Source organism: Erpetoichthys calabaricus, chromosome 6 (assembly GCF_900747795.2).
Source record: "Erpetoichthys calabaricus chromosome 6, fErpCal1.3, whole genome shotgun sequence".
NCBI lineage: Eukaryota > Metazoa > Chordata > Cladistia > Polypteriformes > Polypteridae > Erpetoichthys > Erpetoichthys calabaricus.
The window spans coordinates 110,666,410-110,681,506 of NC_041399.2; the positions used below are offsets into that span (position 1 = coordinate 110,666,410).

The 15,097-nt window shown below is 41.8% G+C and overlaps 1 protein-coding gene across 1 annotated transcript in view; it reads right to left on the reverse strand.

Moving 5' to 3' along the window:
• LOC114653490 (nephronophthisis 3) overlaps nucleotides 1-15,097 on the reverse strand; it is an 838,883-nt gene that overhangs the window by 662,579 nt on the left and 161,207 nt on the right. The window lies entirely within an intron of this gene.

Consider the following 15,097-nt stretch of genomic DNA (forward strand, 5'->3'; position numbering starts at 1 on the left):
TAGGCAGGAAATTATTATCTATAAAAAAATAATCAATTCTTGAGTAGCTATATTGCACTGGTGAGTAGAACGAATATGTTCTTGAGTTTGGGTTAAGAAACCTCCTTGGGTCTGATAAGTTGTGGTCATTTAAAAACTGTGTAATTGTCTTTGCAGTGTTAGATGTCGTTCCCCCTGTCACAGGAGTCCTATCTAAGAGTGGATTTAAAACACAATTAAAGTCCCCAGTCATTATAATTTTATGAGTGTTCACATTGGGAATGGATGCAAATAGATTTTGCATGAATTCCTTATCATCGACATTGGGTGCATAAACATTTATCAAAATCATTTTACTGTTAAATAAGTTGCTCATGACCATCACATATCTCCCTTCAGGGTCCGATACTACATCTGATGCTACAAATGGAACTGTTCTGTGTATGAGAATTCCCACCCCTCTAGTTTTCTTTATAAAGCTAGAATAGAACATTTGGCCAGTCCAGTCTTTTTGTAGTCTGAACTGATCCTTGCTTAGTAAGTGGGTCTCCTGTAAAAATACTATTTTAGTGTTTAAGCCTGTTAGGTGAGAGCATACTTTCCATCCATCCATCCATTATCCAACCCGCTGAATCTGAACACAGGGTCACGGGGGTCGGCTGGAGCCAATCCCAGCCAACACAGGGCACATGGCAGGAACCAATCCCGGGCAGGGTGCCAACCCACCACAGGAGAGCATACTTTCTTTCTCTTTAATTCGTGATTGAGGCCTTTAACATTCCAGCTCACAAAGTTAACTGTCCCATCATGGAGACATTGATTCTGAGTTTTTAATGTCATTTTATAGTCTTAACTGATAGTGAGGCAGTTTTAATCTTAATTTCAAAATTCCCCTTGAGTTATTGCATTTTAGCCTATTGTTGCATTGATATTTATAGTTATAAGGATTAGAAGAATAGATTAGATATAGCCTGCTCTCCTTCTCTCCCCCCTTTATCCCCCCACCCCCCCATTTTGCCTCCCCACATGAGGCTTGATCCCACTTCGCGATGTCCCGGTCCTCTGACATAGAAAGAGACAGAGCATGTCCAAAACAAAACAAACCCCACCCCGCAGCGGCGTTAGAGAATTAAAACAAAGAGATATCTATTGCAGCTGAATTCTAAATACTATCTGCCAAAATATAATCATTAACAGTCTTTAAGCTTAAAATAATCTTCAGCAATTTTAAGATATTAAAATATTAAGATAATAAAACAATGAACCCTGGGAATGATTTTAAAAAGTAGTCTAGGATAAACATAGTAAATCCTAATTTAATAGTACTGTATCATGTAATAGTATAAATGTAATAGTAATGTAATAGTAATAGTAATGTAATAGTAGAAATAACAATAAACCAAGAGTATGATGTTAAACAGTCTGCTTTAAGGTAGTTAAAAAAAACCCTACTTTAATTACTTCCACACTTCCACACTCACATCTATAAGTGTAATTAAGACATAAACATATAATGTCCAAGTAAAGAAAACGATGTACAGTAATCCCTCCTCGATCGCGGGGGTTGCGTTCCAGAACCCCCCGCGAAAGGTGAAAATCCGCGAAGTAGAAACCATATGTTTATATGGTTATTTTTATATTGTCATGCTTGGGTCACAGATTTTCACAGAAACACAGGAAGTTGTAGAGAGACAGGAACTTTATTCAAACACTGCAAACAAACATTTGTCTCTTTTTCAAAAGTTTAAACTGTGCTCCATGACAAGACAGAGATGACAGTTCCGTCTCACAATTAAAAGAATGCAAATATATCTTTCTCTTTAAAGGAGTGCGCGTCAGGAGCAGAGAATGTCAGAAAGAGAGAGAAAAGCAAACAAATCAATAGGGCTGTTTGGCTTTTAGGTATGCGAAGCACCGCGGCACAAAGCAGTTGCAATGAAGGCAGCAGCTCACACCACCCTCCGTCAGGAGCAGAGAATGTCAGAGAGAGAGAGAGAGACAGATAAAAACAAACAATCAAAAATCAATACATGCCCTTCAAGCTTTTAAGTATGCGAAGCACTGTGCAGCATGTCGCTTCACGAAGCAGCTGCACAGAAGGGAGCAACATGAAGGTAATCTTTCAGCATTTGTAGACGAGCGTCCGTATCGTCTAGGTGTGCGAACAGCCCCCCTGCTCACACCCCCTCTGTCAGGAGCACAGAATGTCAGAGCAAGAGGGCAAGAAAAGTAAGTTGTGTAGCTTCTCAGGCATCTGCCAATAGCGTCCCTTGTATGAAATCAACTGGGCAAACCAACTGAGGAAGCATGTATCAGAAATTAAAAGACCCATTGTCCGCAGAAATCCACGAACCAGCAAAAAATCCGCGATATATATTTAAATATGCTTACATATAAAATCCGCGATAGAGTGAAGCCGCGAAAGTCGAAGCGCGATATAGCGAGGGATTACTGTGTAATTATAATACCAGTCTCTTTAAAAGTGGATCAGACAGCAGATGATTGGTCCTTCCCATGCCTTGACAGAACACAGATCCTTATTAACTTTCAAAACAGTGTCGGAAACAGCTTCTTTAGTTCCTTTTCAGCTTCTTCCTTGCTTGAAAATATATAATATTGGTCTTGAACTTCCATTTTCAGTTTGGCGGAATACAAGAGGCTGTATTTGATATCGGCTTTCTGTAGCAACTTTTTAATGTTAAAGTAGGCTGCGCGTTTTGCAATTGTTAATGGTGAGAAGTCGGGGAAAATAGGAATAAGATTATTTTCAAATATAATCTCTTGCTTGTGTCTGAGAAGTGCCATCACATCAAGCTTACATCGTAATCGCTCAAAGCAGACAATAAAAGACCTAGGTTTAAAGGTGCTTGATCTGTATATGCGATAAGCTGCTGCAACCTCAGTGTCGAGTTTAAAATCATCTCCAATTATTTTACAGAGTAATTCTACTGCAAATTTCACTGGGCTTGAGCTTTCTCGTTTCTCAGGTATACCCTCAATTCTTATATTATTTCTTCTGCACCCATCTTCCAGGGCCGCAAGTCTGTCTCCGAGTTTTTTGCATTCGGAATGCGGAGCTGTAGCTTTTTCATCGGCATTAGACGCCAATTGTTCCGCTGTTTCAACTCGAGCCGTGAATGCCTGCTTAACGTCATCCAGCTGATCTGTAACGTCATTAATCTGGTCGGCAAGCATTTTCAGTTTGGATCTATTTTCTTCAATGTGTTCCTCTAATTTCTCCAACATGCCTTTAAAGTTCACGTCAAAACGTTTAAATAGACGCATTTCCCGGTCTTTGTTATCCTTTTTAAGCTCGATGCTATCCTTCTTAAGCTCGTTCTTAAGCTCAATGTTAGCCTTCTTAAGCTCATTCTTATTATCCTTCTTAAGCTCATTTATGGCCGTAGCCATGGCGGCGGCCAGTGTAGCAATCATCTCTTTCAGTTCGGACAGTTCGCTTCAGATTCCTTACTCCGCAAGTGGAAATGCAGCTCCTGTTACAGCAGGTGCTGCAGGCTCGCGATGAATAGATGAGAGCACATCTTGCAGGGCCTTTTCTAGTCTCGGATGATCCTCAGAAATCGGCGATCCATCGCGACCTGTATCACTTGCACCTTCGCTCCCATTTTCACTCTCGACTGGAGATGATACAATGGAGCAGGGTCGTAGGAAATCTGCGCATTCGTCTGCCTGTTCCAGGTCAGTCTCCAAGAGGCCATACCTTGCACTCGAGCCGGATGTCTGTCCAAACTTTGAAGCAGCTTTAAGTTTCTTTTCCGGTTCTTTCTGACTTTTCTTCTTGTTACTCATGCTTGTATATTATAGTGGAAGTTCCTTGGTCGGGTTAAATACAGGATACCTCTAAATAATATGAAATACGTGGGAAAGTAAAGCCGCTGCTAGTGGAGCTCTGCTTCAGACGTCCATCTCCTATAGCGGACGAGACCAACAGGATTTTCTAATGGCCAAATATAACCAAAACAATTGTTCAGCCTTACCTATGAAATGTAATCCACTGGGATCTGATTTGGAGAGTACAACGGTTTGTACAAGCCCAAGCAGCACATGTGTGAGGCATCTTTATCCACTACTTCACTCCACAGCAGTGCCACTCGCAATATGGTGGCGACGTTGACGTACGATGCTGCTGGTCATGCGGCATCTAGTAATTCTATGTCTATGATTATAATGTTATTAATAAATTCTGAGTTAACAGTACTTTATAAGAACTGCATGGTCAATTAAAGTTCTCAAAATATATATCATTACTTTCTGGTTCTTTACTCATTTAACTTTAACAAAGGAATAACTTATTGGCTTTTAGATAAGCATATATACTCAAACAACAGAAACAAATGGACACAACTTCACGTTGCTTATTTCTTAAGAACTGTCTTATCTATTTGAAGTGCAAATACTTAAAACAGACAGGGAATAACCACGCTTTTTCTTTCTTTCTGCTACCCACAATACTTCGCTCCGAGGAAGGCAGCATCTAAGGCCGGGTTTATATTTCATGTGACACAACTCATGTACCTGTAGACACTAATGCTATGCAAGCATTTTACTGTTTATAGTTGTGTGCATACTTTACGTAAATCTGGAAGATTCCACCAGGCAGGGGCAGACTGGCCATTAGAGCATTTGGGCAATAACTGGTGGGCCGCGGACTCTGGTCTGGTCATGGGCCAGTCGCTTCATGAAATAAATATTATGTACTGGTTACTGCTTGACATTAAAATTAATTTTCTAAACTACTAAACATTATCTGTCCGGTACTGAGATTTATATAGTTCTATATAATATACCATATTAGATAGATAGATAGATAGATAGATAGATAGATAGATAGATAGATAGATAGATAGATAGATAGATAGATAGATAGATAGATAGATAGATAGATAGATAGATAGATAGATAGATACTTTATTAATCCCAAGGGGAAATTCACATTATGTCATCAAGTTGTTGTACAAGTTGTCAGTACACAACATTGCAAAACTGGCTTTTGCCGATTTCTGTTTCAGTACAGCTACATTTTGTTTAGCATATATATTATTGCAATTTATTTTATCTCATATCTAGTATTTAAATTCTTCGGTACTAATAATTAGTTTAGATTATGTATTATGCATTTTATTGTTCTCTTGTCGTCGGCGTGAGCGATAATTAGTGGTTCTCAGCTGAGATTATTAGTATGATGAAATAAAGTTATAAAGTACAGGATAGGAATTTTTCACATTAGGATGGAACATTTATAGTTTATCGTTAAATTAATGGAACACTTCAATCAAGTAAGGTTTTCATTATAACCTCGGTTATAATTTATTTCATTGTAAATGAGCAGCCACTAGCCTACTAGGGTACTGGCACTTGGACATGACATTGACATCAAAGTCAAAGTCAAAGTGAACTTTATTGTCATCTCAACCATATACAAGTACTGTATATGGATAGACGAAATTGCGAAGCTCAGGGTCCACAGTGTAACAACATGATGTACAAATAATAAATTAATAATAGAATTAAAATTAAAATTTAAAATTAAAGCACAAACAAGACAAGAAATTGTGCAAACACAAGACCAAGAAGTAGCAGCAATATTAATGTGTAAGATATGTAATATAATAAATAAATCGATATAGATAATACAGAAATTATCAGTGTTTGATAATAGTTGTTTAAGACATGTGTAAACAATGACAGGTCAGAATGTTTCACAGCAGAAGGACATCAAGAGTGTCAAAATACTTAAAGGTCAGTATGAGATTTTCAGTTCTGTTCTACCTCGTCTTTGCAAGAAAGTGGCTCGCATGTATAAAAGTTCTGTTTTTAGAGGTGGTTGAGGCAGTGTGGAAGATCCCAGGGTGCAGCATGGTGTTAAGGTGTCTAACAACTTGGGGGTAAAAACTCTCCTGCAGCCTGGCAGATCTGGCTTTGATGCTGCAGTATCTTCTCTTGGATGGCAGAAGTGTGAAAAGTCCATGTGAGGGGTGTAAGGGGTCCTGCACAATGCTGCAGGCCTTGCGGACACTGCATTTGTAAAATATGTCCTGTAGTGAAGGGAGAGACACCCCGATAAAGGTCTCTGTTGTCTTCACTATCCTTTGCAGACACTTGTGGTCGGATTTTTTGCAGTTGCCATACCAGACAGTGATGCAGCTGGTCAGAACACTCTCAATGGTGCCTCTGTAGAACATGGTGAGGATGGAAGGGGGAAGACTTGCTCGCTTCAGCCGCCTCAGGAAGTGTAGTCTCTGCTGGGCTTTCTTAATTAGTGATGAGGTGTTCTTTGTCCACGTAAGTTTCTCGGTTATGTGCAAACCAAGGAACTTGGTACTCCTAACAGTCTCCACATCTAAACCGTTGATGCTGAATGGGATGTGGGCAGGATGTGATTTTCTGAAGTCCACGATTATCTCTTTTGTCTTGTCAACATTGAGAGATAGATTGTTGTCTTCACACCATGCAGACAGCCGTTCCACCTCATCTTTGTATGCTGTTTCATCATCCCTGCTTATTAGTCCCATCACCGTTGTTTCATCTGTAAACTTGATGATGTGGTTGGTGTTGTGCGTGGTTGTGCAGTCGTGAGTCAGCAGGGTGAACAGCCGTGGACTAAGCACGCAGCCCTGCGGTGCTCCAGTGCTCATTGTAATTATGCTGGAAGTGTTGCAGCACATCCAAACTGTCTGGGGCCTCTCTGTCAAGAAGTCCAGGATCGAATTGCAGAGGGTGGTGTTCAGGCCCAACCTGCTCAGTTTTACAACCAGCTTTGGACGGATGATTGTGTTGAAGGCAGAGATAAACTCTATGAATAGCATTCTGACAAATGTGTCTTTTTCATCCAGATGTGTCAGGGAGAGGTGAAGGGCAGAGCATATGGCATCCTCAGTTGACCTGTTTGAGTGGTATGTAAACTGAAGAGGGTCAAGGGCGGCAGGGAGATTAGTCTTTATGTGTGACATGACTAACCTTTCGAAGCACTTCATGATGATTGGGGTGAGTGCAACTGGTCGGTACTCATTCAGGCATGTCACTGATGACTTCTCCGGCACTAGTATGATGGTTGTTCGACTTGAAGCATGCTGAGATTGACGACTGGCTCAGAGATGTGTTGAAGATGTCTGTGAGGACTCCAGCCAGTTGACTGACACATTCTTTGAGTACACAACCAGTTATGCTGTCAGGTCTTGCAGCTTTGTGTGGATTAATTCTGGATAGAGTCCTCTTCACATCAGTTATGGAGAGGCAGAGTACCTGCTCAGTGGAGGGAAGTGTTGCTTTTCTTGCAGGCTCCTTGTTCTGCGCCTCAAACCGTGCAAAGAAGTTGTTCAGCTCATCCGGAATGGAGGCATCACTATCGCTGCTGTGTGGGTTGGGCTTATAGTTTGTAATTGTCTGAACGCCCTGCTACGTGCGACATGTGTCTCTGGTGCTCCTGAATTGCTTGTTAATCCTCTGCGCGTATGCCCACTTAGCTCTCCTTATAGCGCAAGACAGGTTGGCTCTGGTCACCCTGAGGGCGACCTTCTCTCAAGGCTGCATTTCTGATCTTGAGCAGCTTGTGCACTTCTCTCGTCATCCAGGGCTTTTGGTTGGCTCTTGTGGTAACATCCTTGGTAACAGTAACATCCTCTATGCAGTTGGAGATGTAGCCAGTCACAGAGTCTGTGTACTCCTCCAGATTAATGGAGTTACCATCCATAGCAGCCTCCCTGAAAATGTCCCAGTCTGTCAATTCGAAGCAGTCTTGGAGAGCTGAAACAGCACCAACCTGCCACACTCTGATGTTTTTGCGGGCTGGTTTAGAGCGCTTCAGCAGGAACTTGTATGCAGGAACCATAAAAACACTGATATGGCCTGAACAGCGGAGGTGGGGGTGGGTAGAGCCTTGTAGGCGTCAGGAGCGCTTGTGTAAACATTGTCCAGACAGCTTCTCCCTCTAGTAGCAAAGTTCACATTCTGGAAGAATTTTGGGAGAACTGACTTCAAGTTGGCATGATTGAAGTCTGCAGCAATAATGAAAAATGCCTCGGGGTGTGTCATTTGCAGTTTGCTGATGATCTCGTAGAGTTCCGCTAGCGCCTGGTTAGCATTTGCGCTAGGCGGGAGGTAGACATTTGACATGTACTCTAATAACGTGTAAGCCCTGTTACTAAATTTTTATTTTTCAATAAATTTTATTTCTAAAAATGTCATCAAACTTTAAGTTGAGTGTAAACTACAATGTACAGATTAAGTTTGGCATAAGTTTAGATCGAGTTCATATCATAGGTTCATAGCAAGTAGTGAGCCGCATACTCATCAAAAAATTTTAAGAAAATTACAATGAATAATGGGCCGGGTGGGACGACCTCGTCACTTTACTCGTTGAAGGATGCCCAGGCCAGTTTTGAGACCCATTCCACTCCTGCCACCAGGTGGCAGTACAATATATCATCACGATGAGAAAACGTTCAGCTTCACTGTGTTGTGAATTTCCTGAAACATCCATGAAATTCCGAGGACATCTTGCCGCAGTATCTCTGAAAAGGATGTTTAATGGTTAAATTCATCAGTCCAGGGATCCGCCCATTCCAGCTAGCATTGGGCATGAGGCAGAAACAATCCCTGGACAGGGCATCAGCTCATCGCAAGGTGAATACAAGCACTCACATACACTAGCGTCATTTTAGCATCATCAGATCCCCAAATCTGCATATCTTTGGAAGGAAACCGGAGCACACTGTGGAAACCAACCAGGAAAATATGTAAACTCCAGGCAGGGAATACCAGCGACTTGACTAACTGCGAGACAGCAGTGCTACCACTCCGCCACCATGTCACTCCACTACAATGGCGGCACCCTGTGTGGCAGCGGCTACTCTGGCTCCTGCTAACAATGTACATTTTTCATTAAATGTAATGTCTTCTCCGTTATGTTCTTTCACGAAAATTACCTACAGTTGAACCACTTTACTCAAACTTTGTACATCTGATCAATCCAGCACGTTATCGAGCGATTTGCTGGCTTTAGATCTCCAAACTCTACGTGGCCTGGGAATACTACGGCAGCAAGACTCAGAGACCTGCACAGCACCGGTACCACCTACCAACACCGGCCACCCGGGTAAGCGATGCAAGCGGTGTGGCAGACCACGCAAGCGAGGCACTAGGGCAGGTTTCGCCAAAAGACTAAAGGCTAATCCACACAGACCAGCACTTCCATCTATTCTGCTGTCTAATGTCTGCTCGCTAGAGAACAAAATGGACTACCTAAGACTGTATTTAGCCACAAAATGCAAGGTGAGAGACTGTTGCGCACTCATTTTTACCAAGACATGGCTAAACTCCGCTGTTTCCGACAGCGCGATTAGCTTGGATGGGCTAACAAACTTTCGAGCAGATAGGATTCATGCTCTCAGTGGAAAATCTCGGGTAGGTGGTGTATGTATATACACAAACAACAACTGGTGCCCAAATGTTGAACTTGTCTCGAGCCACTGTTCTGAGGATATAGAGTTTTTGACACTGAAATGCCGACCATTCTACCTGCTGAGGGAATTTACAGCTGTTAGCATTACAGCTGTGTACATCCCCCCCAGCGCAAACACAAAGGCAGCACTATCCACACTATATCAATCTGTCAGTGTAATGCAAACTGCAAACCTGGACTGTGTTTATATAATTGCTGGAGAGTTTAATCAAGCCAACCTAAAGACAGCTCTGTTACATTTTTATCAACATGTTGACTTTGCAACCCGGGGAGTAAACATGTTGGACCGGTTTATACAAACACCAAACAGGCATTCAAGGCAACTCCCCACCCCCACCCCCACCTTGGAAACTTGGACCATCTCTCTGTTATGCTAATTCCTGCATACAGACCACTTCTAACTAGAAGCAAACCATCTACAAAGCAGATATGAACCTGGCCAGAGGGAGCACTGTCAGCACTCCAGGACTGTTTTGAATGCACAGACTGGAATGTGTTTAGAGAGGCTGCCACGATTAACCAGCACATTAACCTGGAGGAATATGCAGAGTCTGTGACAGGATTTATATCCAAGTGAGTGGAGGATGTGACAGTAATCAGGAACATCACCACAAATGCCAACCAGAAACCATGGTTTACCTGGGCGGTGCGTGCCCTTCTGAGAGCACGTAATACGGCCTTCAAATCCGGGGACAGAGACACTCTCAGATCCGCTAGAGCTAACTTGAACCGATTCGTGAGAGCAGCAAAACGTGCTTATGGGCATAAAATCCAGAGTCACTTCACTGACTCAAAAGATCCCAAGTGCCTATGGGCAAGGCATCCACTATAATACGGACTATAAACACTCCCGGCCACCCTGTGATGATAACACAGACTTCCTCAACACATTTAACATATATTTTAGCCAGTTTGAGGAAAATAACAACACAACAGCAATAAAAGCCCCTGTCACTATGGATGATGAAATACTCTGTCTCGACCACAGTGATGTTCGGAGAGCCCTGCACAGGGTCAACCCATGGAAAGCTGCAGGTCCTGACAACATACCAGGGTGTGTACTCAGAGACTTTGCTGACCAACTTATAGTTGTTCTCACAGACATCTACAACATCTCCCTAAGACAAGCCATTGTTCCTCAGTGCCCTCAAAGCCACTACCATTATTCCACTGCCAAAGAAATCACCAACATCATCACTGGACGACTATCGCCCTATAGCACTCACACCCATCATAATGAAGTGCTTCGAAGGGTTGGTCAAAAATCACATCATGTCCAGACTGCTACATTTGATCAACTTCAATTTGCATACCACCCAAATCACTCCACTGATGATGCCATTGCAACTGCAGTCCATCTGACACTGGCTCATCTGGAAAATAAGAACAGTCATGTGAGGATACTTTTTATTGACTTCAGCGCTGCCTTCAATACTGTCATCCCACAACACCTGGTAAAGAAACTGGAGCCACTAGGCATCAGCACCCTCTGTGTAACTGGTTATTAGACTTCCTCACAGACAGATTCCAGACAGTACGTCTTGGAAAAAACACCTCTGAGACTACCATCATGAACACTGGGGTTCCCCAGGGCTGTGTTCTAAGCCCCCTACTGTTCACCTTGTTGACTCACGACTGCTGTGCCAATTACAACTCGAATTACATCATAAAATTCGCAGACGACACAACAGTAGTAGGCCTCATCAGTAATGACGATGACTCTGAATACAGAGAGGAAGTTAATCAACTCATTGCCTGGTGTGGAAAAAACAACCTGGCACTGAATGTCAACAAAACAAAAGAGATAATCGTTGACTTCAGGAGAAAGCACATGCCACACTGGCCACTTACAATCCATGGAAACAGTGTGGAGTTAGTGAGAAGCACCAATTTTCTGGGAGTGCACATTACAGATGACCTGACATGGACCACAAATACCACTTCTCTTGTCAAGAGGGCACAACAGCGATTTCATTTTCTCTGAAGGCTGAAAAGAGCAAACCTCCCCTCTCCTGTCCTCACAACTTTCTACAGAGGCACTATAGAATGTATATTGACCAGCAGCATCTCAGTTTGGTATGATAGCTGCACTGTCGCTGAACAGAAGATACTTCAAAGAATGGTGAGGACAGCGGAGAAAATCATCAGGTCCTCACTCCCATCTGTTCAAGAATTACACTACTCACGTTGCCAGAGCAGATCCATTAAGATCATAAAAGATCCCACACACCCGGCACATGGGCTGTTTGAACTTCTGCCCTCTGGAAAATGTTTCCGCAGTATGCACTGCAGAATGACAAGATTTAATAGGAGCTTCTTCCCCCAGGCCATCAGAATACTAAACTCTGTTAAATAACCTTTGACCTTTTGCTCTCTTACTTACTGTGCACTTTATTACCACAAGTAGGTCTTAAGTTTACAGTATATTGTATTGTAATATTGAACAATACTACATTGTATATATTATGTATAAATATTGTATCCATATAGTGCAATAATACAATCACTGTGAAACGATGTGCAATATTTTCTTTCATATTTTATTTCACCCACTGACTGGCTTACATTTATATATATATATATATATATATATATATATATATATATATATATATCCATCCATCCATCCATTGTCCAACCCGCTGAAGCCGAACAGGGTCACGGGGGTCTGCTGGAGCCAATCCCAGCCAACACAGGGCACAAGGCAGGAAACAATCCTGGGCAGGGTGCCAACCCACCGCAGGACACACACAAACACACCCACACACCAAGCACACACTAGGGCCAATTTAGAATCGCCAATCCACCTAACCAGCATGTCTTTGGACTGTGGGAGGAAACCGGAGCCCCCGGAGGAAACCCACGCAGACACGGGGAGAACATGCAAACTCCACGCAGGGAGGACCCGGGAATCGAACCCAGGTCCCCAGATCTCCCAACTGCGAGGCAGCAGCGCTACCCACTGCGCCACCGTGCCGCCCATATATATATATATATATATATATATATATATATATATATATATACACACAGTATCTTTTGTATTTATTGTTTGTACTGTGCTGCCTTGTGCTGTCTTACGCTGTCTTACCTACTTTCTGTGTAAGAAGTGAAATGTTTGTAATGTCTGTATGTTGTCTTGCGTGCACTTGTCTTTTATGCACCTTTCTTTTATGTCTGCACATTGAGCCTGGGAAACGCAATTTCGTTGTTGTACTGTTGTATGGTATGAATGACAATAAAGTTTACTTACTTACTTACTATGTGTGTAATTATTAGCAGTATTCATTATTTAAACAAAATGAACAATTTATCTGTAAAATGTAACATACATACTTTAATGCATTTCATCTTGAAAGTGAAATCAGTATAAATGTAAGGATTCTAAATGTACAGATAGTTGGAATATCATACATTTAATGTGTTCTGTGTGGTCATCTGTTGCTGCTTGCCACTGCTGTCAATGCAGGAGGAAGCCCCAGAAACACATAGCGATTAACAGCTGGGTTGGTTTTAAGATGACGTTTATAATGGTTTACTTTAATGTAAAGTAACTACGAGATTAAAGTGGACATTTCGAGATAAAAGCCGAAATTTCCACTTTAATCACAAAATACACCTTTTCACTGTGTCCTTAATTTTTTTCTCTGTTGCTCAAATACAACACTGTTGTGAAGGTGCAAAAAAAAAAAAGACTGCACAGAAGATGGTCTGTGACACTTTTAAAATGTATTGTGTCATTATGATGGGGAATATGTGACGCTTGAATATAAAAGCACCACAAATGCATCTGTATGTCGGCATTTTACTTCACCACATCGAACCATTCATCAAACATCGAAGCATGCACATCAATCCCGAAGGATCCTCAAAGCCGCTTTCTGTCTCATGTCGATAGTAAACAGAGACTCTGACGTCACATTCCAACTTTTATCCCACTGCGCACCCTGACTTTTTGCTGAGACTGCAACTCACGCACGCGTTGTGATAGTTTCTGAGGACCTGCTCAGTAGCTGAAGTTTGTGCCGCTCGGGGCAGGGCGGTGCTTCAATTTGTTTGCCCTCAAACATATCTGAATATGTTAACCTATTTAAATACATAATTAAAATGACGTATAGAGAAATATTAAGATATATTTTGCATAGATTTATTCATATATAGAGAAACTGCAATCATTTTTTGCATATAATTATTTATAAGCATCAACTAAACGAATATAGTACTGATAAGCCGTGTTCTAATTATTAGTCAATCAGTCAGTCATTTTCCAACCTGCTATATCCTAACACAGGGTCATGGGGGTCTGCTGGAGCCAATCCCAATTAGTTTAAGATAATTACGCTGTGAAAACCAGAACCAGTGTATTGTACAAGTGATAGGTGGGGATGTTTTCCGCGCAGAGCAAGAACGCATTCGGATTGATAACAAAACGAAATTATAAACTGTAAATTAGTTGTTTATCTTCCTAGAAATTATTATCGGTGTGATGTTAAAGTTTATTTTTGTTATGGCCTCATAAATTTCAACTGCTGTGTCTGATGCTGTCACAGAAGGACAGTCTGAAAATTATTTTTGAAGCATTTGTGGATAAAAAAAATCAGAGAATTTTACTTTTTTCATTCATGGGTGATATTTTTTCTGACCCCTGCTGCTTACACACAAATTGTACAGAGCCTTTTGGCCAATAATGCCACCCCCAAAAATGTGCCACCTGGGGCGGACTGCCCCCTCCGCCTGCCCCTGCTCAGAGGACGTGTCAAATGAATGCTGGGAACGCATGGCATCCATGATGCCTGTGCATCCACGTACGCATTCTGAGTGTGAAATATAAATGAGCCCTTAGAGTTAGGATTAAAAAGGCTTGTGCCTACATATTTTTTATTATCCTGTATGAGCTAGAAGCCATCAATAGTTCACTAAGCCAGAGGTTAGAGGAGCAAGAGAGCTGGAGAAAGATGGGCCCCTTGCTTAGAGAGAAAATGTTTACTCTTTGGCTGTAAATTATAGTAGCAAGCTAGAATAGTCCTTATCAAACAGATAAGATAGACAGAGTGGGGTTTGACACCCCCTCAACTAAGAATTATTGGTGCAGAACTTGAGCCTTGAAGTGCTAAGGAGTCAGATGAGGATGAATAATGACTTGTGTGAATGTAAGAGTTGTTTTTTTGGTTTCAGGCTCATTGCTCCATCTGAGTTGAGTCTGTGTGTGCGCCATACAATAATTCGTGATTCTACTGTCTGTCCCGAGAATCCGAGAGTTTTCATTGAGGCTGAGGGTGCCCATGCTTGCCTGTTCAACAGGGTTAAAAACAATGTTGGGATAGCAGACAAGACCCCAGTTAGAGGAGACTGCACCAGGGATCTTCTTTTAAGTTCTTACCTCTTTGATCTGCTTATGGATGTGTTGAGTTCAGGGACAAAAGATCAGTCCCCCCTGGTACAGGCATTTTGCCGATGACATTGTGTTGTGTAGCACCAGAAAAGAAGCGAGGAAGATGGAGGAATGGATAAAATAGAGGACTGAAGATAAATAGGAAGAAAATGAAAGACATGAGCCGTTTAATGATGATCAGAATTCAGAACTTAGCCTGTAGGGGGAGCTATTATTAATAAGAGTGGAGAAGTTTAAATACCTAG